The sequence below is a fragment of the Equus caballus genome, chromosome 2 (assembly GCF_041296265.1).
Source record: "Equus caballus isolate H_3958 breed thoroughbred chromosome 2, TB-T2T, whole genome shotgun sequence".
Classification (NCBI taxonomy): domain Eukaryota; kingdom Metazoa; phylum Chordata; class Mammalia; order Perissodactyla; family Equidae; genus Equus; species Equus caballus.
The window spans coordinates 66,428,044-66,451,788 of record NC_091685.1 but is presented as its reverse complement, the minus strand read 5'-3'; the positions used below and the strand labels follow the sequence as shown (position 1 = coordinate 66,451,788).

The following is a 23,745-nucleotide window of genomic DNA, read 5'->3' as shown; positions in this document are numbered from 1 at the left end:
TTTGTTTGTTCTAACAACAGTTTTACTACAGGTGTAAATTCTTTCAATTAATGAGTTTGATTTGTGGTGTGTGTGTATGATTCTTAATAGTATTGTTATTTGTAACTTTTCATTCCCATTTATGCTCTTTGCAAAGTCTGAAAAGCCTGTGTCTTTTTAATGATGGCGAGGAGAACATGACGGGCTGCTGGGGAAGGAAGCATGAGCTAGCAGCTGAGCTGAACATTGCATGCCCAGTTCCCCCTGATACATGTACTGCATTGCTGAGAAACTGCCCTGCATTTCCAAGCATAGTGCGGATAGCACTGCTCTGTGGCATGATGGAGGATATCTAACAAAAACAATATTGGGTCAGAGCAAGAGATTTGATCAGTGTCTGTGACACAAAGCAAGAGAGTTTATTTCATGCTACCGCCAACATCACCTAGTTAACATTCCCAATTCACGTATTGGTCCAGTGTCCTCCAAACTTGGAATCCCTTTGAAGCCACTGCTACATGTTTGGCAGTTCTCTCCTGGGTACACTTTGGGTTCACTTTTCTTTTTCAAACTCATCCTATTTGCCTTCCTGCTTCACGTGTTTTTTTCCTAGTTGCTGCTCCCACTCACCTTGAAGCTCTTCTTGATTATCATGGCAGTTATGGGTTTTACTTAACATTTTTGATAAATACTCATTTTCTGTCATTTCTAAGGACTTTACTTCTGGAAAGTGATGGTATTTTAATCTATTTATAAAATATAAAATTTTTATAAACACCTTCCAAATGTATCTTACACGATTTGATTTCATTTTTGAAAACTCCTTAGTTCTTAAAAATAACGTTATATTTTAAAATCTTGGGGAACTTGGGGGGAAAATACATATCTTTATGAAAGTGATTATAACAAGGAAAATGGTTCTCCAGTCTTCTTTTCTGTCTTACAAATAATTGTGTTATAAAGGTCAGATGTGCTTTTCCAAAAGTATTTCAAAATTTTATTTTTGCTATTAAAAAAAAGTATATAACTATTTAAAGGGGTTTCATAATGTTTACTTGATTCTCATGAGTTTTTCACTTATAGAATTATATAATCTTTTATTTCTTATTACTTTTTACAGTTTTCCCTTTTACTTTTTAATATTTCCTATTATTTCATCTATGATGTCCAGGGGAAAAAGAATTTTAAATACAGGAGTCAGAATGGTTATGCTGGTATTTTTTTCTACCTAATTGAGATGAGCTAAATTCTGACCTTGCTATTAGGTTTTGTTTTGTTATGTTTTGTTTTGGTGAGGAAGATTGGCCCCAAGCTAACATCTGTTGCCAGTCTTCCTCTTTTTGCTTGAGGAAGATTGTCACTGAGCCAACATCCATGCTAATCCCCCTTCATTTTGTATGTGGGATGCTGCCACAGCATGGCTTGTAGGTCTGCACCCAGGTTCTGAACCTATGAACCCCAGGCCACCAAAGGAGAGCACGGAAACTTAACAACTTCACCACTGGGCCAGCCTCTAGGGTTTTTTTTTTTTTATCAATTTATTCTTATATTTTAAACAAACATTGATTTGTAATATTTTCTGCTTTATTATTGGAGGCAGAAAAAAATCATGTAACAAGTTCTGACTTTTATATCTTTATTATAAAATGTATGATTTTATTTTAAAATTATACTATGTTCACCAAACCTCAGTGTTTCCACCTTTCTAACAGAGATTTTAACATTTATATGTAGTTTAATAATTGATATATATATTAATTTTATTGTGTAGTTTATGCACTTATATGTATCTTGTCAATTCCTTAATTTTGCTATAAGGCCTACTTTGGTGTTTTTAATCTCTTTCTTATTTGGAAGGTATAGATTCTAGTGTTTATTTAAAATATTATTATTTTATATTCAGTTCTGTTTAAATCCTAGTATAAACCCTCTTTATTTGACTATCAATATCAAGCATGGAATAGTATATATTGACTTTCCCCAATGTGAGATGAATTCAGCACATCCACTGGCTGTTACTGTTGAGCCACCAGATTTTAGTTTGGCAGCATTAAAAATAAAAGGAAAATAAAATAAATAGGAATACATACTCATTCAAATGTAATTTTTTTTTAAATTTTCTTGGGGAGGTTGAGGAGAATTCTACATTGCACATCACAGAATATTTCTATAAATGCCCTACATACATTTTTTTTTATCCCATGGTTATATTCATTATGCCAATCATGACTTATCTCTCTCTTTTTTCTCTCTCTCAAGTAAAATATCTCTCCTTGCTCCTTTGTCTTCTCTCAAGTCTTTGTCCTCTCCACTCTCCTTCCCTCTCTTTCTCCCTTTTTCTTTCCCTCAGCTCCTCCTCTATTCAAACTTCTTCCTATTCTCCCCCACCAATAGCTGTAGAGTTGCTATTGGTCAGTCTTCAGTTATTTAACAGATAAGTTTTCCTTCTCTCATTTTCTCTAATTCCCACTCATCACCACACTTAATAAATCAAATCATTTGGAGGGATTAGCTCTCTTTTGAAGAATTAGTAGTTGCATATAAATGTTTGTAACTATTGACCTATAACACTCTCCTACTAGTAAAATAAGTGATGGTCATACACAAAGAGAGAAGTGTTATCTATATTGTGGGTTCTCTACATCTTGAGGTTCATTGCCCAACCCCTTCCCTGTTCTCCTTCCCTACAGCATTGAATTTAGATTTACTGATGACATTTTATGCACAACATAAAAAGCACAATCCATAAAAAAATTGATAGGTTGGATTTCATTAATATTAAAAACGTTTGCTATTTGAAAGACATTGTTAAGAGAATGAAAAGATAAGTCATAGACTGGGGGGAAATATTTGTAAAACACATATCAGATAAAGGACTCTTATCCAAAAAATACAACGAACACTTAAAATTCAGTAATAAGAAAACAAACAACACTATTAAAAAGTAGACAAAAGGTCTAAACAGAACGTCACCAAAGAAGATATATGGATGGCAAATAAGCATATGAATAGATGCTCAACATAACTTGTCATTAGGGAAATGCAAATTAAAACAACAATGGTGTACTATTATACACACATAGAATGTAGAGTGGCCAAAATTCAAAATACTGACAACACCAAATACTGATAATGATCTGGAAGAACATGAGCTTTCATTCACTGCTGGTGGGAATGCAAAATAGTACAGACACTTTGGAAGACAGTTTAGACCTAGACTTACCATAGGATCCAGCAACTGTGCTCCTTGGTGTTTATCCAAATGAGCTGAAAACTGATGTCCACACAAAAACCTACACGTGGATGTTTATAGCATCTTTATTCATAGTTGCCAAAATCTAGAAGCAAACAAAATGTCCTTCAGAAACTACTATATGTCTATACAAGGGACTATTATTCAGCAATAAAAAGAAATGAGCTATCAAGCCACACAAGGGCATATAAGAACCCTAAGCATATTGCTAAGTCAGAGAATCCAGTGTGAAAAAGCTATATACTATGTGATTCCAACTACATGAGATTCTGGAAAAGCAAAACAATAGAGACAGCAAACAGACCAGTGCTTACCAAGGCTTTGAGGGGAGGTAAGGAGGGAAGAACAGGTGGAGTGCAGGAGATTTTTAGGGCAGTGGAACTATTCTGAATGGGACTTTAATGGTGAGTACATGACATGATATATTTTCCAAAACTCATAGTACTATGCAACACAAGAATGAACCCTAATATAAACTATGGGCTTTAGTTAATAATAATGTATCAATATTGCTTCATTAATTATAGGAAATACATCACACCAAAGTAAGAACTGAATAACAGAGAAAACTTTAGGGGTGTGTGAGAGGGAGTATATGAAAACTCTGTGCAGTCTGTTAAATTTTTCTGTAAACCTAAAATCATTCTAAAAACTAAAATCTATTGATTTTTTTTAATGTAAGACTGTTAAGAATAGCAAAGTCTTTTGCCCAACTTTACAAAGCTACCTGGTAAGAAGCATATGATTAGATTACTGACATCAAGGTTTTCCCTTTACTATATTCTTCTATCTAATCCAAAAGGATCAATACATCATGATAAAAACTAGTTTAAAAAAATATTTTGAGGAATTACAAAACTACTTTATACTCACACCTCAGTTATAGAATGACGTTAGTTCCACTCTCCACACCTACATAGATGAGGTTGATCTAAGTTTGACAATTGATACGGAAGTATAGTGGAAAGATCTTTAGCTGGAGTCAGAAAGATATTTTTGTTTTAATTGTGTTTTAATCATGTCTGGTCTTTAGTAAATATGTGGTCTCCATTAGGTTTTAATCTAAAGGATGGAAGATAGCATCTATCTCACAGACTTACTTTTAGAATAAGGTTTTAATTTAGCTGAAGCACATAATATAAGATTTGGCATTTAATAGCACTGCAATGAACAATGAATACTTCTTATAGCTAAATGTCTAGGAAATATCAGGCACTATTATTGTAAAATTGGATTTTATAGAGGTGAAATATTGAAAGTCCACTTAGAAAATATTTTGTCTTGCACACATTTTCCCTTTTTACTTTATAAATAGTAAAAGTTCATTACAGAAAGTTTAGAAGATGATGGCATAGGAGGATCCAGAGCTTGCCTCGTCCGACAGACACAACAAATTTACAACTGCATGTGGAATAACTTCTTCTGAGGCAGATCTGGAAACTGGATGAAAACAGCCTCCACAACAAGAGACAACACTGAGAAGGGTGGAAGAGGCAGAAATATAGCCCTGATGAGGAAAAGAATCACACCTATCTGTGAGGTTTCATGGTCAAAAACAATCTCAAAGTACAGAACTTTTCCCAGGGGAGCAAGGGATTTGGGCTCCACATTAGGCACTCCAGCCCTTACATCTAGCACAGGAGAGACAAGACCCCAAATCACCTGGCTTTGAAAAAGAATGGGGATTATGCCCAAGAGAACTATGGAACTTCAGGGAAAGGAAAATTTGCTTTTAAAGGGTTCACACACAGACTTACTCAACCCAAAAATCAGCGCAAAAACACTGGATAGAAAAGCACATAGTCCATAAGTAAAAGAGACTCTCTAGGCTTGTAGTGCCTCCTGGAGAGGCAGGAGGTAGCTGGGACCCCTCTCAGGGCCTGAGACACTGATGACAGATATTTTTGTGACCTCATTCAGCTGTGCTGTCACGCAGGTACCATTTTGGAATCCTCCCTCTAGCCTGTTGGCATGTGGGCCTGCCCCACCCACTTGCACATCCATAGCAGATACGTCCAGCTGGACAGCACAGTCAGCTTGTGCCAGAGGCCTGGTTCACCCACCAGTGAGTCTGCAGCAGATGCATGCCACTGGGCATCACAAGCAGCCACAACAAGGGTCTGCCCCACCCAACAATGCACCTGCAATGGTCACATGCTACTGGGCCTCACAGCCAGTGGTGCCAGGGGCCTGCCCCACCCACCAGCATACCTGCAGCAACTGCAGCCTCACCACAACAGAAAGGCACATGCAAACCACACAGGAGACAGCCCTGGAGCATTTGGCTCTTGTGACCAAAGAGGAGTGTACTGCTGGGCCCCACAGAACATGTACTATATAAGGCCACTTTTCCAAGATAAGGAGGTGTAGCTGACCTACCTAGCAGATAGAAATAAACAGAGAATTAGGCAAAATGAGGAGATAGAGAAATATGTTCCAAATGAAATAACACAAATCCTCAGAAAAATAACTAAGCAAAACAGAGATAAGCAATCTACCTGATAAAGAGTACAAAGTAACAATCATACGGATGCTCACCAAACTCAGGAGAAGAATAGATGAACACAATGAGAACTTGAACAAAGAGTTAGAAATTATAAAAAAGAACCAATCAGAGTTGAAGAATACAATAACCAAAATGAAATATTCACTAGAGGAATCAATAGTGCATTAGATGATACAGAAGAGTAGATCATCAATGTGTACAAAAGAGTAGAGAAAAGCACTAAAGCTGAACAGAAAAAATAATTTAAATAAAGAAGACAGTTTAAGGGATGTCTGGGACAGCATCAAGCAACTAAAATTTGCACTTTAGTTGTCCCAGAAGGAGAATAGAGAGAGAAAGTAGCAGTGAATTTATCTGAAGAAATAATACCTGAAAATTTCCTAATCTGGAGAAGGAAATACATCCAGGTCCAGGAAGCACAGAAAGTCCCAAACAAGAAGAACCCAAAGAGGCCCATACCAAGACGCATTAACATTAAAATGTCAAGAATTAAAGATAAAGAGAGAATCTTAAAAGCTGCAAAAGAAAAGCAACAAGTTACTTACAAGGGAACTCCCATAAGACTATCAGCTAACTTTTCAGTAGAAGTGTTACAGACTAGAAGGGAGTGGCATAACATATTCAAAGTGTTGAAAGCAAAAAATCTGCAACCAAGAATACTCCACCTGGCAAGCTTATCATTCAGAATGGAAGGAGAGATGAAGAGTTTTCCAGACAAACAAAAACTAAAGAAGTTCATCACCACTATACTGGTCTTACAAGAAACGTTAAAGGGTCTCCTTTAGGTGGAAAAGAAAAAGCTACAAAGAGAAATAAGAAAATTATCAAAGAAACAAATAATACTGGTAAAGGCAAATATATAGTAACCGTAGTGGATCAATCAGTTATAAAGCTGGTATGAAGATCAAAAAGACAACAGTACTAAAATTATCTCTATCTACAAAAAGAGATTAAGGGATACACAAAATTAAAAGAGGTAAAATATGATGTCAAAAACATAAAATGTGGTGGTTGGAAGTAAAAATATAGTGCTTTTAGAATGTGTTAAAACTTAAGAGACCATCAACTTAATACAGATTGCTATATATATAGTTTGTTATATATGAACTTCACAGTAACCACAAACCAAAAAGTAATAATAAATATACAAAAGTAAAGAGAAAGGAATCCAAGCATAGCACTAAAGAAAGTCATCAGATTACAAGGGAAGAAAGCAAGAGAAGGAGAAAGGAACAAAGAAGAACTATGAAAACATCCAGAAAAAAGTAACCAAATGGCAATAAGTATATATCTATCAATAGTTACTTTAAATGTAAATAGACTAAATGCTCCAATCAAAAGACATAGGGTAACTGAATAGATTTAAAAACAAGATTCATATTTATGCTACATACAAGAGACACACCTCAGATCTAAAGACATGCAGACTGAAAGTGAAGGGATGGAAAAAGACATTCCATCCAAATGGAAACGAAAAGAAAGCTGGGCTAATAACATTTATATCAGACAAAATAGACTTTAAAACAAAAACGGTAACAAGAGATAAAGAACACTGCATAATGATAAAAGGAACTACCCAACAAAAGGATATAACACTTGTAAATATGTGCCTAGCATAGGAGCACCTAAATACATAAATCAAATGTTAACAGACATAAAATGAGAAATTGACAGAAATGTAATAATAGTAGGGGACTTTAAAACCCCACTTTCATCAATGGATAGATAATCCAGACTGAAAATCAATATGAAACATTGGTCTTAAATGACACATTAGACCAGATGGACTTAAGAGATAATATAGAACATTCCATCCAAAAACAGCAGAATACACATTCTTTTCAAGCACACATGGAATATTCTGCAGAATAGATCATATGTTAGGCAACAAAACAAGTCTCAGTAAATTTAAAAATATTCAAATCATGTCAAGCATCTTTTCTGACCACAGTGGTATAAAACTAGAAATCAATCATAAGAAGAACACTGGAAAACAGACAAACATATGGAGGCTAAGCAGTATGCTACTAAACAACCAATGTGTCAAAAAAGATATCAAAAGAGGAAACCAAATAAATACCTTGAGACAAATGAAAACAGAAACACATCAGTTCAAAATCCATGGGACACAGCAAAAGCAGTTCTAAGAGGAAACTTTATAGAGATATAAGACTATCTCCAGAAACAGGAAAAATCTCAAACAAAAAAATCTAGCTTTACACCTAGAGGAACTAGAAAATGAAGAATAAACAAAGCCCACGTAGTGGAAGGAAGGATATAATTAAGATCAGAGCAGACATAAATAAAATAAAGACAAAAAATAGAAAAGATCAATGAAACTATATTACAAATGATTATGTACTAACAAATTGGACCACCAAGAAGAAATAGGTGAATTCCTAGAATCCTACAATTTTCCTAGACTGAATCAGGAAGAAATAGAAAATCTGAACAGACCTACTACTAGTAATGAAATTGAATCAGTAATAATAATAAAAAAAAAACTCCCAACAAACAAAACTTCAGGACCAGATGGCTTTCAGGAGAATTCTACCAAACGTTTAAAGAAAAGTTGAATAGTTAATACCTATCCTCCTCAAATTATTCCAAAAATTTGAAGAGAAAAGATTACTCCCAAACTCATTCTACAAGGCCAGCATTACCCTGACACCAAAACCAGACGAAGACATCAAAAAAAAAAAAAAAAGAAAGAAAGAAAATTACAGACCAATATCCCTGACGAACACAGAGGCAAAAATCCTCAACAAAATATTAGCAAACCAAATTCAACAACACATCAAAAGGATCATACACCATGTTTAAGTGGGATTTATTCCAGAGATGCAATGATGGTTCAATATCTGCAAATCAGTGTATACACCACATTAACAAAACAAAGGATGAAAATTATGTGATCATCTCAATAGATGCAGAAAAAGCATCTGGCAAAATTCAACATCCATTTATGATAAAAACTCTCATAAATGGATGTTTTTATCATAAACACATCAATATAATACATCAATCAATCAATAGGGAACATACACCTATATAGTAAAGGCCATATATAACAATTCCACAGGTAACATCATACTCAGTGGTGAAAAGCTGAAAGCATTTCCTCTAAGATCAGAAACGAGATAAGTGTGCCCACTCTTGCCACTTTTATTCAACATAGTATTGGAAGTTGTAGCCACAGCAATCAGACAAGAAAAAGAAATAAAAGGTATCTAAACTGGAAAGGAAGAAGCAAAACTGTCACTATTTGCAGATGACATGATACTTTATACAGAAAACTCTAGCGACTCCACCAAAAAAAGTACTAGAACTAAGAAGTGAATTCAGCAAAATTGCAGGACGAAAAATCAATATTCAGAAATCTGTTGCATTTCTATACACTAATAACAAACAATCAGGAAGAGAGGTTAAGAAAGCAATCACATTTATAATTACATCAAAAAGAATAAAATACATAGGAATAAAGTAAACCAAGGAGGTGAAAGACCTACACTCAGAAAACTATAAGATATTGAGGAAAGAAAATGAAGATGACACAAGGAAGTGGAAGGCTATACTGTGCTTGTGGATTGGAACAATTAATATTGTCAAAATGTCCATACTACCCAAAGCAATACAGATTCAACGCAATCCCTTTCACAACGCCAATGGCATTTTTCACAGAACTAAAACAATCCTAAAATTTGTATGGAACCACAAAAGACCCCAAATAGCCAAAGCAATATTGAGAAAGAAAAGCAAAGCTAGAGGAATCATCCTCACTGATTTCAAACTATAATACAAAGCTATAGTAGTCAAAACTGTATGTTACTGGTGCAAAAACAGATACATAGATCAATAGAATAGAATAGAGAGTCCAGAAATAAACCCATTCATATATGGTCAATTAATCTATGACAAATGAGGCAAGAATATACAACAGGGAAAAGACAGTCTCTTCAATAAACGGTGTTGGGAAAACTAGATGGCAATATGCAAAAGAATGAAATGGGACCACTTCCTTAGACCATGCACAAAAAATAAAGTCAAAGTGGATTAAAGACTTAAAGGTAAGACCTAAAACCATAAAACTCCTAGAAGAAAACAAAAAGAGTAAATTCTTTGACATCAGTCTTAGCAATATTTTTTTGGATCTGTATCCTCAGGCAAGGGCAACAAAAGCAAAAGTAAACAAATGGGACTACATCAGACTGAAAAGCTTTTGCATAGCAAAGGAAAACATCAATAAAACAAAAAGGCAACCTCCTGAATGGGAGAATATATTTGCAAATGATATGTCTCATTAATATCCAAAATATATAAAAAATTCTTCCAACTTGATATTGAAAGAGAACAAATAATCCAATTAAAAAATGGGCAGAGGACCTGAATAAATGTTTTTCCAAAGAAGACATACAGATGCCAACTGGTACATGAAAAGGTGCCCAACATAACTAATTATCAGGGAAATACAAACCAAAACCACCGTGAGAAATCACCTCATACCTGTCAGAATGGCTATTATCAGAAAGACAACAAATAATAAGTGTTGTAAGTATGTGGAGAAAAGGGAACGCCCATGCACTGTTGATGGGAAGGTAAATCGGTGCAAACGTTATGGAAAATAGTATGGAGTTTCCTCAAAAAATTAAAAATAGAACTATCATACAATCCAGCAATACCACTTCTGGGTATTTATCTGAAGAAAATGAAAACACTAATTCAAAAAAGATATATGTACCTCTATGTTCAGTGCAGCATTATTTAGAGTAGCCAAGATATGGAAGCAATCTAAGTGTCCATCAGAAGATGAATGGATAAAGAAAATGTGGTATAAATATACAATGTAATATTACTCATCCATAAAAAAGAATGAAATCCTACCATTTGCAACAACATGGATGAATCTAGAGGTTATTATGCTAAGTGAAATAAGCCAAAGAGAAAGAAAACTGGATGATTTCACGTACATGTAGATTCTTAAAAAACAAAACAAATGAACAAACAAAACAAAACAGAAACAAACTCATGGATACAGAGAACAAATTGGCGGTAGCCAGAAGGGAGAAGGATGAAAGAAAGAATGAAATAGGTAAAGACAATAAGAAGTATAAAATTTCAGCCATAAAATAAACGTCATGGGAATGTGATGTACAGCATAGTCAAGAATATTAAAATAACTTTGCATGATGACAGATAGTTGCTAGTCTTATCAGAGTGACAAATTTTGTAACACAAATAAAGTTGAATAGCCGCATTGTACATGTGAAACTAATATAATATTGTATGTCAACAATACTTCAATTAAAAAAAGACAAAAAATAAATTTTTTTTAAAAAGGAAGTTCATTATACAGTGTGAGGGTTAATTTTATGTGGCAACCTGACTGGGCCACAGGGTGCCCAGGTATTTGGTCAAACATCATTCTGGCTGTTTCTGTGAGGGTGTTTTTGGATGAGATTAACATTTAAATCAGTAGACTGAGCAAAGCAGATTGCCCTCACTAATGTGGAAGGGCCTCTTCAAATCAGTTGAAGGTCTGAATAGAACAAAAAGGATGACTCTCTACCAAGTAAGAGAGTTCTTCCTGCTTGACTGCTTTCAAACTGGGCATAGGCTTTCTCCCTGCCTTCGAGCTCAAACTGAAACAACAGCTCTCCTGATTCTCAGGACTTTGGACTTGGACTAGAACTAAACCATCAGCTCTCTTGGGTCTCTAGCATGCCAAGTCACTTTGTAGATCTTGGGACCTACCCTCTTCCACAATTGTGTGAGGTAATTCATTAGAATAAACCTCATTCCTTCTATATATATATACACATACCAGATCAGTTCCATTTCTCTGGAGAACCCTAGTACATATAGTGAGTACAACTTAAATCTTGTTGACTGGATGATAAAGTTACATCCTAACTTCTGTAAAGTCCACTTGCATTGAGGCTCCTCTTTTAGTCATTAGGACTGACTTGTTTCTGCTCTTGTTTTCCCAAAACGCCTGACTTTACAATATGGGTAACCTTAGTGAGTCTGTTCTTAAGGATAATTGACTTATCCTTAGCTTCTTTTTAATTGCATTTCAGCACCATTATATGCTAAGTAGGATTTGATTCATACATATGAACATTATCAGCTTCCATAAATTTTTTTTTATTTGGTGGTATACCTTTTTTAATAAAACCAGTATTTATAAAGAAAATATAATTAGAGTTTTTAAAGGTAGGTAAGAAATGGGACTCATGTTTAGGTCATTCTTCCTTATAGACAACAAAAGAAGAGAAAACATTGTAAAATAGTACCTACTGTGACTCCAAGAATTTCTGAAACACTATACTGGTATAAACAACTAGCAAAGTCTTCCACCCCAACTTCCAAAAAAAACGCATCATCATATAAACTTTAATCAAGAACATCAAACCTGAGAGTCAGCAGTTTCAAGTGTAGAGAAATAAGACTTTCTTCTAACTATCGTTTAATGACTTTTTACCCTTCACAAATTGTTTAACTTTTATGGAATAAGTGTATTTAGAATTATTTCATTTTAAAAAGTCCTAAAATTACACAAGTGACATCATGTGGGAGCTTTTATGCCTTTCAGGAAAACAAAAGGGCATCTTTTGCTTTAACCAGCATAAGTCTAGGCTATTAGGCCAGTCAATTCTACACACAGGTGCAGGAAAGGCAAGTTTTGCCTCTGATGGGTTTAGTTGACATCATTACACAAATTTTCAGATAATAACATATCAATACATTTAAAAAACATAAAAGTTATTTTAAAATGCATTTTCTTTGTCACATTTTTATAATTCAAAGTTTTGGAGATATTCTTCTTATTCCCACATCTCTTTTTTCTCCCAGAGATACAAGTTATCATAGTGAAATTTTCTGACAGCTAAAACTCTTGCTTAATATTCTGTAATAAATGATTAGATTATATACATGTGATGTGTGTCAAACGGCAATTTCAAACATTAAAAATATCTTCTTAACTGGAGGTTACCACTCTGAGTTTAAAGAATAAATCTTTAAATCACTTAATATTGTTAAATGTCATATTTTCAATTTCAATTATTTTAAATTTTTTATCAAAGTTCATCTTTTCAGTGTTTATATCAGATGTAAATATGCAAATGCCGTGGTTTCAGCATGTTGCCAGACTCCAAGTCACATTTTGTCTTTTTTGTTTGGACATTCGCAGCACATTGTTTTTAAGATAACTGTGTGCTCCACAGAGCACCAAATTTCCCAAACAAACCACTCCAACCCACGAAATGCGCTGATGGTCTGTCTAACCCCGACAGCGATGATTTTGACATTGTGGAAATGAAGACAGCTAGAGCTCTGTGCCCTTTAAAAGCAGTCAAAATTGTTCAACATCAACAGAAAAATACAGAAATTGTCACAATGCAAACATTTATTCCAACTTAAATATACTCTACTATAACCAAATACACAAATAACTGATCTGAGTTGACTAGTGTTTTATGTATAGAAGAGAAGGCAGTCTTCAGAAAACACAAAGAGTTGACAGTGATAACTTACTGTAGAACATCAAAATTGGTGATGTAAAGGGAAAAAAATAAATAACGTTAAACAAGTTTCCTTAGCAACAAACCAATTGACAGAAAAAAGAAAAGGATTTCATCTGTCTGCTCTGAACTATAAGCTGCTACATAATTTGCTTATTATTGACTATATAGAAAGGAGTATCTGATGTAGAGTTTTTTTCAGTACCTCAGTGTCCAAACGTCATGGAATTTTACCAACCTGTAAAAGCCATTTAAATACAAATGTTTTTCCATCCATTATTTAGAAGAAGACTATAAGAAAGATGAAACCAGAGAATTTCACTGGATTTTCAATATTATATTGAAATATCTGATTTATCTTTGTATTCTTCATTGTGCATGAATATGAGAAAGATCATGGTGAGAATATGTGGAATTATATTTATATGAGAAATGTATTGGGAAGATAATTTTGCAATAATGATAAGAACAAAATACTTTGGCAACACAGCAACGAGCCAGAATCCGTTTGGAAGCACAGAGTGAGAAGTTTCTTCGTGCTATGTGGGGACTAACAGTGGACACCCAGAAGGATGTTAAACCCTCAAAGCAACAGCCAATGACATTTATCTATAGAAAATGTCTCACAGAAAATGAAATAATATCCAGGGATCCAATCAGATGCAGAGAATGTCAATACAGAATAATGTACAGGAAAAGGACTAAAACTGGTGGTTTTCGATGCTCGATGAAATACAGAATTCAGAAGACTATCTTCATTTGTATTTGGACTTGCTGTTAATGTTTCTCATTGTACGGATTTTGATTAGTGTATTTATCTTTTTGAATACAACTATACGTATATGATTTCATTTTAAAAGCCATATTGTACTTAGGTATCTGTTAATAGTTTATATAATGCAATTATATGATTTATGATTTAATTTTATTGTATATGTAATCTGCCACACAATGAAAGTTAAAAGTGCTTCCTCGAACCATATTTTTAGTCAAAACCTAGAATCATCTGGGGTTCTTGTTATAAATGAAGCTTTCTAGGGCCTTCTAAAGGTCTGATTAAGTAAGTTCTTGGAAATCACTGTTTGACATCAACTGTTTGTAAATTCTCCAGCGTGATTTTGTATAGCATATACTAATGCACTTACTGTCAGTGTACACATATGATTCTGAGTTATATTTTTCATTTGTTACTTGGCATAGGCCTTTCTGTATTTGTATATAATGCTTGACTATTTGTTAAGTCTTGGGAGAAAGAGAAGAAGCTTTAATGGTTGTTTTCTGCAAGGTAAAATCAATCCCAAGTAAAGTGGAAGAAGCAGACATAAGGCAGGTGCACCTTCCCAGGTGTAATCATTTATTAAGGTAATAAAATTTGCTTTAAGGATATAAAAATAATAGAGATTGGTTTACACTGAATGATTGGATAAATGTTTATAATTTTTGCCTTCATCTTTGGGATAGGAGAATTGATGGTCACATCTATACTCCATGTGTTCCAGGATTCCATCATTGTGGGATGTCACAGTGGTCTCCCTAACCTTCATTTTGAAGATTAGACATGTTCAAACTTTATTAATAGCTATGTGTGTCTCTGACATTCAAAAACCTATCTATGCCAATTTTTAAAAACACCTAAGTTCTAGTAGCATCCTCAAATACTAAGTTCTATAAATTTACTAAATGCTGTACAAAGTACTACAATGCTCAAATTTTTAAAGAGTACTTCCTTGGTGCAGGTTTTCCTTTAGCCATGGCTCTCATAATTTTCTAATTCTGCTACATTCCTCCTTGACCTTGTCCTTTTTAGACAGAGAAGTCCACATAAATGTGATGTCTCCATGACAGCCCCCTAAACAAACCCAGACCCATTGCATAATGTAGCTACTCTACTCTTAACTGTTCTGATTTCATCAGAGGTCCTTTTTGTATCAGTAGTTTAATTGACTATTGTTATTTGGTTAACTAGACAGCAGTTTAATGGAAAAAGTTTTACCACTGGAACTCAAGATCACCGTTTCAGTCAGTGACTTACTTCTTTGTGTCCCCTTCATCTATACAATGGGAGTAATTTTACCTCTTGCCTACCTGGAAAATTTTAAGAAAAAAATATGGGAAAATAGATATAAAATTGCTTTTAAGGATTCTTATGAATAGTGCTCTAGAAATACAAAAATTGGTAAATCTGAGCTTTAATTTTATACATAACTTGTCCCCTACTAAACTGCTTACCAACAACCGTGGGGAAAGCACTGGAAATTGGTTCAAATCCAGCCCTGCTACTCAATGACTGGCCAGTTCAATTCATTTCTTTTAACTTCAGCTTCATTGGCAAAGTAGAGGAATTATGGTGGTTGGTACTTGGAGGTAACAGTGCTTCGAGACTCTGAAAAGTCTTCAAGGATTGAAGTTATGAAGAATTCAAAAATAGTAGATGAAATCAGAAGTGACCAGTCCTAAGGAAGAATAAAATATCATATAAAGTGAGAAAGTGTAAACTGAGAAGATGTAAAAACACGCTGCCTCTTCACACATATAAATACATGCACATCCCTACCCCTCCTAGAATAAGCTCCATGTGGGAAATTAGTCAAGAGAGAAGGATTATTTGAGCAGAAGACTGAAGAATGAGAGAGAACTTGCTGTAGGAAGACAATGGAAAGGAATATTCCTGAAATAGGAGAAACAGCTACTGTGAAAGCTTTGGATGAAAAGTAAGCTTGTCTTGTCCCCACTTCAGAATGAAGCCCATGTGACTCACAGTTCAAAGTAGGCAGAGGCCAGCTGACTTAGAGCCTTGTGACAAGAAGCCATTGGGATAGTAAGCAAGAGGTTGACATAGTTTAAGACTTAAAAGATTACTCAGGCTGTTCTGTGAGACTGGACAATATAGAGACAGATGACAGTGCAGAAGCCAGTTAGGGACCACCTGTGATAGTTCAAGCTAATAATAATTGTGGCTGGACCAAGGTGGTAACTTGGAGGGAGTAAGAAGTAGCTGGTTGTGAGATATGTTTTGAAGATGAGCTAGTCGGACTTATTGATGGGTTGGTTAGTTCTCAAGAGCTCAGTGAACAGTATGGACTTTGGTGAAAGGCTTTGGGTCCAAATACCCGTAGTGTCCCCTTCATAGCTGACAATGCAACTTTACCAGGGTTTATGTTCCTCATTTGTAAGATAGGCATGAAATAATAACACCTACCTCAAAGCTTATTTGTAAGATAAAATGAAACAATTCATAAAAGCTCCAAATTTAATAACTATTATTGTCAGAATTACTAGAATTATTACCATTTCCATATAGACGATTGTATTCACCCTAGGATTGATCTCCCAGCTACCAGCCTTTCCATCCTCCATACTCTTCAGATTGCTTTCTCAAATACAAATTTCAAGGCTCTCTCCTGGTGAGAATCCTCAGTGGCGCCCCATTTTGATAAAATCAAAAGTATTAGGAATAGTATATTTGATCCCTGATAATCTGACTTCTTTCCTACCTCTGTCACCACTTCAATCCACCTCTCACTTAATCCTTTGATTCTAAGAAGATGTTTGATGACCTTTTCTGGTGTCCTTCACTGAACTTTTCAGCACTCAACTTTAGTGTAGTCTCCTTCTGGAAGCTTTCTGCGACTTTCCAATCTGATACAGTATTCTCCTTTAAGAGATGCTCTCATAATATCCGGTCTAGATTATAAATTCCATACAAAAAAAATTGCTGTAATATCAAAGCTTGGTCCAGTGTGAGGCATATAATAGATGTTCAATAAATGTTGAATGCGTTGCACTTAAAAAAATTTAAAAACATAAAATGTGCTCTTCCTTTAACATTCTTTTAAGGAGAAGAGGGAAACTTTGTGATATGGCATCCATTATTGCTAAGAATCTCAGCTTTCTCGAAAGAATGCTAACCCTACTCACACATCAGATGTAATATATGGCTGGGAATTCAACTGGTTTTCACAGAGTCACAGAATAACTGCATGAAGCTAGTTTCAGAGAATAGCCCACTGGTCCAGATATTATTATATCTGCTCCTCTATCAGTCTAGATCAATAGAGAGATGTGTATTTGAAATATTTTATTTTTACCTCATCCAAATTATTTTTGCTGAAAAGAGCTCCAGTGTAATGATATCAATATAGATTGAGGTTTTTAAAAACAGCCTTTGAACCAGTGTGAGAATATTGTCCCAAAGGTTGTGGGAAACACTTTTACATAATTACTTCTTTAGGTGGAATGGCAAGAGAAACATCTGCATAATCATACTTCACGCTTAATTCTTTGATATTGCTTGCATTTATTTTCTTATATTATGATTTGTTTATTAGCCAGAATTCCTTAGTCTCATACATTGCTAGTCATCTTAGAGCCAAGTCTGTACCACTCTCATAGTAAGTATAGAGGTTATAATAGTGTGGATTTTCTTTTTTTTTTTTTTTTTGCCTCATTCCTAAATAATCTATTGTTCTCACCCTTATTCTACTTTCTCCTTTGGTCTTGCCCCAAATTATGAATTCTGGTATTAACTGGTAACATTAGTTATAGTAATACAGAGTAATATATATATTATATACATATATTTAGAGTAATAAATATGCTGCAGAATCTCTCAAATGAACAGAAGCTCATCTCATTTGACATGAACAGTCTAGGAAAGGTATTTCTGGTAGGTTGAGTCACCTCCATGTTGTCATTCCATAACCCAGCTATCAGACTTTGCCATCTTCAACATGTGGATTTCAATGTAACAGAGGTCATCTTTATCCACTCAATAGGAAAAGAGAAAGAACATGAAGGAGTATACCTAGAAGTTTCTCATGGGCTAGTCCTGGAAGGGATATCCATCACTTCTGTTCACATTCCCTGTCTAGAAATCAATGGCATGTCTTCACCTAACTGCTTGGGAGCCCCAAGCAGAATCCAATGTCAGTTTGTTGAACAGCCAGCAGTATCTGCTACAGACATACATTGTCAAGTCCCGAACTCTATTAGGCAGACAGAGTAAGATTAAATAGAAGTATCCATATGGAAGAATATTTTTAAAAGACCTATGATACAAGTATAATGTTAGGTAAAAACTCAAGTTAAATAATGTAGAATATAAAACCAGTAAAAATTTCAGTCTCCCTAAATTTCAAACTTTTGTTACATTTGAAGAAAATTAAAGACTTAAGAAAATGAATATTAATGTTATTTACTTAGATTCTGCAAATGTATCTTCATTTGGAAGAGAAAACACAACCAAAACTGAACTGAAATTATTGCATAGTGTTTATATTTTGTGGTATATAATTTTTTCAGACTTAATGTTAACTTTGTTGACTCATATACAGAATTTTAATGGAAGATGAGCATAATATTTTATTAGCAATGCTATCTTGTTACATTGAATTATGTAACCTTTTAGAGAATGAGTCAAGTGAAGAACAAAACCCTTTTCATACAATGTCAACAGGGAGATAGGTATATCTTATATACTTATATTGTATGAGGTACTTAAGAGTAGTCAAAATCATGAAGACAGAAAGTATAAGGTGGTTGCCAGGGGCTAGATGGAGGGGAGAATGGGGAGTTATTCTTTCTTAGACATAGAGTTTCAGTTTTATTTCAAATTTACAAGATGAAAAGAGTTATGGGGATGGATAATGGTGACGGCTGCACAACAATGTGAATGTATTTAATACCACTGAACTGTACACTTAAAAATGCTTAAGATGGTAAGTTTCATATTGTGCGTATATTAGCCCAATAAAAATAGAAAAAACCCAAAGAATAGCACACAAAGAAGAAAGAAATAACAAATCTGGCATTTGAAATATGGGCAAAACTCCTAAATAAACATTACCAAAGTGAGCCATGCACTGTATTGAAAGCCTAATGTAATGTGACCAAGAAAGGTTTCGTCCTAGAAATGCAAGAAGACTGCAGTTTATTAAAAAAAAAAATACTAAGGAATTAATGTTAACTGATTAAAGGAACAGAACGTCTGATCACCTCAATAGATATTGAAGTAGTAATTGATAGAGCTTAACATATGTTCCTTTAACGAAATCCTTAATCAGCGAGAGATAGAAGAGAACTTCTTTCAGTGACTGAAAGCATATTTGACATAAGCCAGCTGGGGCAGCAGCCGTGTCGTTCCTGGTATTATCATTGTCAAGGGGTTTCTTACTCTACTAACCTGTCTGGTGCTTGTGGCTTGATTCCTGTGAGCTAACCTTAATCCTCACTGTTGTTTCAGCTTAGTAACTGGGTTTTGTTTCCTATAAAGAGGAAGAGTAACAGATGCTTCAGTCGTGTAGTTCCTAGGATTAAACACGAAGCCATTTTGAAATTTTGATGGTAATTACATATAATTTTGAGGTTATTGCTTTGTCTGTTTGTGACATTCCTTAGGCATTTATTGCAACTAATTTTGAACTATCTAACTGGAAAAACTGTTTGCCTTGATCTTACCTATACTTTTCCTTCTTTCCTAATAACTCTTTAACTGCCCCCTCTTATTTGGAAGGGCGTATGCATTTTCCTCTTCAGTGCACACTTTCACTCCCATGCACATATCAAATGCAAAAACCATGGACAGGGAGTGTGCTCAGAAAACAGGCCATGGTCTGTGGGCAAGGGAGAAACCATAAACTTGAGCCAGACCACCGTCTTCTGTAACACAGAAGAGAGGCTTCCAGCAGCCAGCCTGGTGAGTTGTAAGAACCAAAGAAGACATAAAAGGTTAAGAATTCTGCCAAAAGAGAGATCAAAAAGAGTGGAGCAGGTGGGCTGACACACAGACAGAGAAAATCTCGGTTAGTAACAACAACTTCAAACAGAACACCCCACATGAAGGCAACTAGCAAAGATTTAAAGAAGCGTCTGCTTCTTCAAATGTGAAAGCAGCAACACAAAACTACAAAGAATATGAAAAGCCAAGGAAACATCCTATCACAAAGAGAAAATAATAATTCTCCAATAACTGAGCTCGTCTTCCCCAGCTGTGCTGGTCATGTCTGAAGAAACCTGTTTTTCTTCAGCAGCAGTCAGAGTACTGAGTGTGACCTCCATGTCTGGGGGGAGGAAAGAGAAAGGGAAGGAAGCAGATAAGAATTTCAAAGGGAATTAAAGAGATGCTGTCCCTGCTGACGGCTTCAGGACTTCAGTGGGAAGTCTGCATGTAAGCCTCTGGGAGCAACCCACCCAAGGACCTCGCCACTAGGTGCACAGGCCCCCCCCAACACTTTGAGTGCTAAAGCCACACCTGCACACTTTGGGTTTGCTTCTGAGTGCTGCAGTGAGAGCAGATCGAGTAATTAGAGTGCTCTCAGAAAGGCAGACCAGGGTCTGTAGGCGAGAGAGAAATCACAAACTGGAGCTTTAGTGCCACCCTCTGGAAAACAAAAAGAGGTTCCCAGCAGCCAGCCTGGAGAATTATAAAAACAAGAGAAAACATAAAGGCTTTAGAATTCTGCCATGGGAGAGAGAGAGAGAAGACTGGAACAGGTTTACCCGTACAAATCCTAGACAACTCCAGATAAAGCAACACCAACGAACAGTATCCCATCTCAAGACAACCATTACATTTTAGGAATAATCAAGGAAATATGCCATTGCCAAAAATAAAATGATAATTCTCCAATGAAGCTCAAGCCCATGAATGTTGTGATCTAGATGATAAAGAATTCAAAATAGATGTTTTGAGGCCGCCCCGTGGCCAAGCAGTTAAGTTCACATACTCTGCTCCAGCGGCCCAGGGCTTCACCAGTTCAGATCCCGGGCACAGACATGGCACTGCTCATCAGGTCACGCTGAGGAGGCATCCCACATAGCACTACCAGAGGACCTACAACTAGAATGTACAACTATGTACTGGGGTGCTTTGGGGAGAACAAGAAAAAAATTTAAAAATAAATAAATAAAAGAAGATTGGTGACAGATATTAGCTCAGGTGCCAATCTTTAAAAAAGAAAAGAAATAGCACCCTAGGGTTGTTAATTAAAAAAAATAGATGTTTTGAGAAAATACTAACTCAAAAAGATGTCTGTACCCCCATGTTCATAGCAGGATTATTTACAATAGCCCAGAAACAACCTAAGCATCCATTGAGAGATGAATGGATAAAGAAGCTATAGTATACATATTTAATATATATATATATATACACACACAATGAAATATTATTCAGCCAGAATAAATGAGGAAATCCTGCCATTTATGACAATATGGATGAAGTTTGAGAACATTATGCTAAGAGAAATAAGTCAGACATAGAAAGACAAATACCATATTACCTCACTTATATGTGAAATCTAAAAAAACAAGGAAACAAAAATCCCACCAAACTCATAGGAAAAGAAATCAGATTTGTGATTACCAGAGGTAGGAGTGGGGGTATGGGGAATTAGAGAAAGGTAGTCAAAAATTACAAACTTCTAGTATAAGATAAGTAGTAGGGATGTAACGTACAGACATGAGACAAGAGACAATATATAGCATGGTGACTATAGTTAATACTGCTGTATAATATATGCAAAAGTTATTAAGACAGCCAATCCTGAGTTCTCATCATAAGGAAAACAATTTTTCTTTCTCTTTTTATTGTATCTATACAAGATGATGGATGCTAACTAAACTTGTTGCAGTAATCATTTCACAGTATGTGTAAATCAAACCATTATGCTGTACACCTTAAATTTATACAATGATGAATGTCAATTACATCTCAATCAAACTGAAAAAAGCCTAAACAGATAAAAATAGCTGTTTTGAAAAAACTGAAGAAGCTGCAATAAAACTAAGAAAAATAGTTCAATGATATAAGGAAAAAATACATGACCAAAATGAGCTCTTTATCAAAGATATAGAAATCAGAAAAAGAACCAAACAGAAATTATGAAGCTGAAGAATTCAATGAATGAAATGAAGAATGCAACAGAGAGTGTCTGTAGTGGAGTAAAGCAGATGGGAGATAGAATAAGAGAGTTAGAGGATAGGAATTTTGAAATAACACTATTAGAAGAGAACAAAGAAAACAGAGTAAAAAGGAGCAAAAACAGCTTGCATGATCTATGGGATTACAACAAAAAGACAAATATTAAAATAATCTGGATTCCAGAAGGAGAAAGAGGGAGAAGGGGCAGAAAGTTTATTTAAAGATATAATAGCTGACACCTTTGCAAAACCAGGGAAAGACTTGGACATACAAGTTCACAAAGCTAATAGATTACCTTATTATCTCAATGTGAAAAGACATTCTCCAAGACGCTTTATAATGAAACTATCAAAAATCAAAGATAAAGAAAGTATCCTAAAGGCAGCAAGGGGGAAAAAAGAGTGTAACTTACAAAGGAACCACCATTAGGCTAACAGTGGATTTCTCAGCAGAAACTCTATAGGCCAGGAGAGTGTAAGGATATGCTCAAACTGTTGAAAGATAAAAATTGCCAGTGAAGAGCATTCTATCTGGCAAAGTTTTGCTTCAGATATGAAGGTGAAATAAAGATTTTCCCAGACAAACAAAAGCTGAGGGAGTTAATCACCACTAGACCTGCCTTGCAAGAAATGCTGAAAGGAGTTCTTCAGGCTGAAGTGGAAAGATGCTAATCAGTGACATGAAAACATACAAAAGTATATCACACACTGCTAAAAGTTAAAAATACATTGTTAGATTTAGAGAACTCTAATTTTATAATAGGATGGTGTATTAACCACTTAGCTACAGTAAAAAAGCTTAAAGGAAAGAGTATTGAAAATAACTATAGCTGCTATTATTTGTTACTAGATATGTAACATAAAAAGAGGTGAGTGGTGACATCAAAAATATAAAAGGGAAGGGAGTAAAAATGTGGAGACTTTGTAGGCTATTTAATAAAAGCTAGTCTCATCATAAAATGGACTATTTTACCTATGAGATGGTTTATGTAAGCCTCATGGTAACCACAAAGCAAAAATCTAGCGTAGATTCACAAAAGATAAGAAAGGAGACAGAGCATACCACCAAGGAAAAGCACCAATTTACAAAGGTAGGCAAAAACAGAAGGGAAAAGAAACAATATAAACAAAAAAAGCAAAGCAATCAATAAGATGACATTAGTAAGTACTTACATATCAATAATCACTCTATGTAAATGGATACAATTCACCAATCAAAAGAAACAGAGTGGCTAGATGGATTAAAAAACTAGACCCATATATACGCTGCCTACAAGAGACTCACTTCAGCTTTAAAGACATGCATAGGCTTAAAGCATAAGGATGGAAGAAGGTATTCCATGCAAGTGGAAACCAAAAGACTAGAGGTAACCAAATTTGCATCAGATGAAATAGACTTTAAGCCAAAAATGGTAGCAAGAGACAAAAAAGGTATATAATGATAAAGGGGTCAATATATCAAGAAGATATAACAATCATAAATATATATGCCCCTAACACCAAGCACCTAAACAGATTAAGCAAATACTAACAGATATGAATGGAGAAATACACAATACAATAAT

The 23,745-nt window shown here is 35.0% G+C and overlaps 1 protein-coding gene and 1 pseudogene across 18 annotated transcripts in view; one reads left to right on the top strand and one right to left on the bottom strand.

Moving 5' to 3' along the window:
* The window catches only part of DEFB135 (defensin beta 135), a 317,402-nt gene that overhangs the window by 208,240 nt on the left and 85,417 nt on the right, over positions 1-23,745 (bottom strand). For 12 of the 18 annotated variants that reach the window (XM_070261332.1, XM_070261335.1, XM_070261334.1 and 9 more), the window contains exon 3: positions 3,203-3,317. The exons of 4 other annotated variants lie outside the window; for them this stretch is intronic. The gene's annotated coding sequence lies outside the window, so the exon portion shown is untranslated. Of the gene's footprint in view, positions 1-3,202; positions 3,318-15,490; positions 19,949-23,745 lie in introns of those variants that run through there. 2 more of the 18 variants (XM_070261333.1, XM_070261328.1) reach the window with 1 other exon arrangement.
* On the top strand, positions 13,803-13,992 carry LOC100629392 (DNA-directed RNA polymerases I, II, and III subunit RPABC4 pseudogene; annotated as a pseudogene).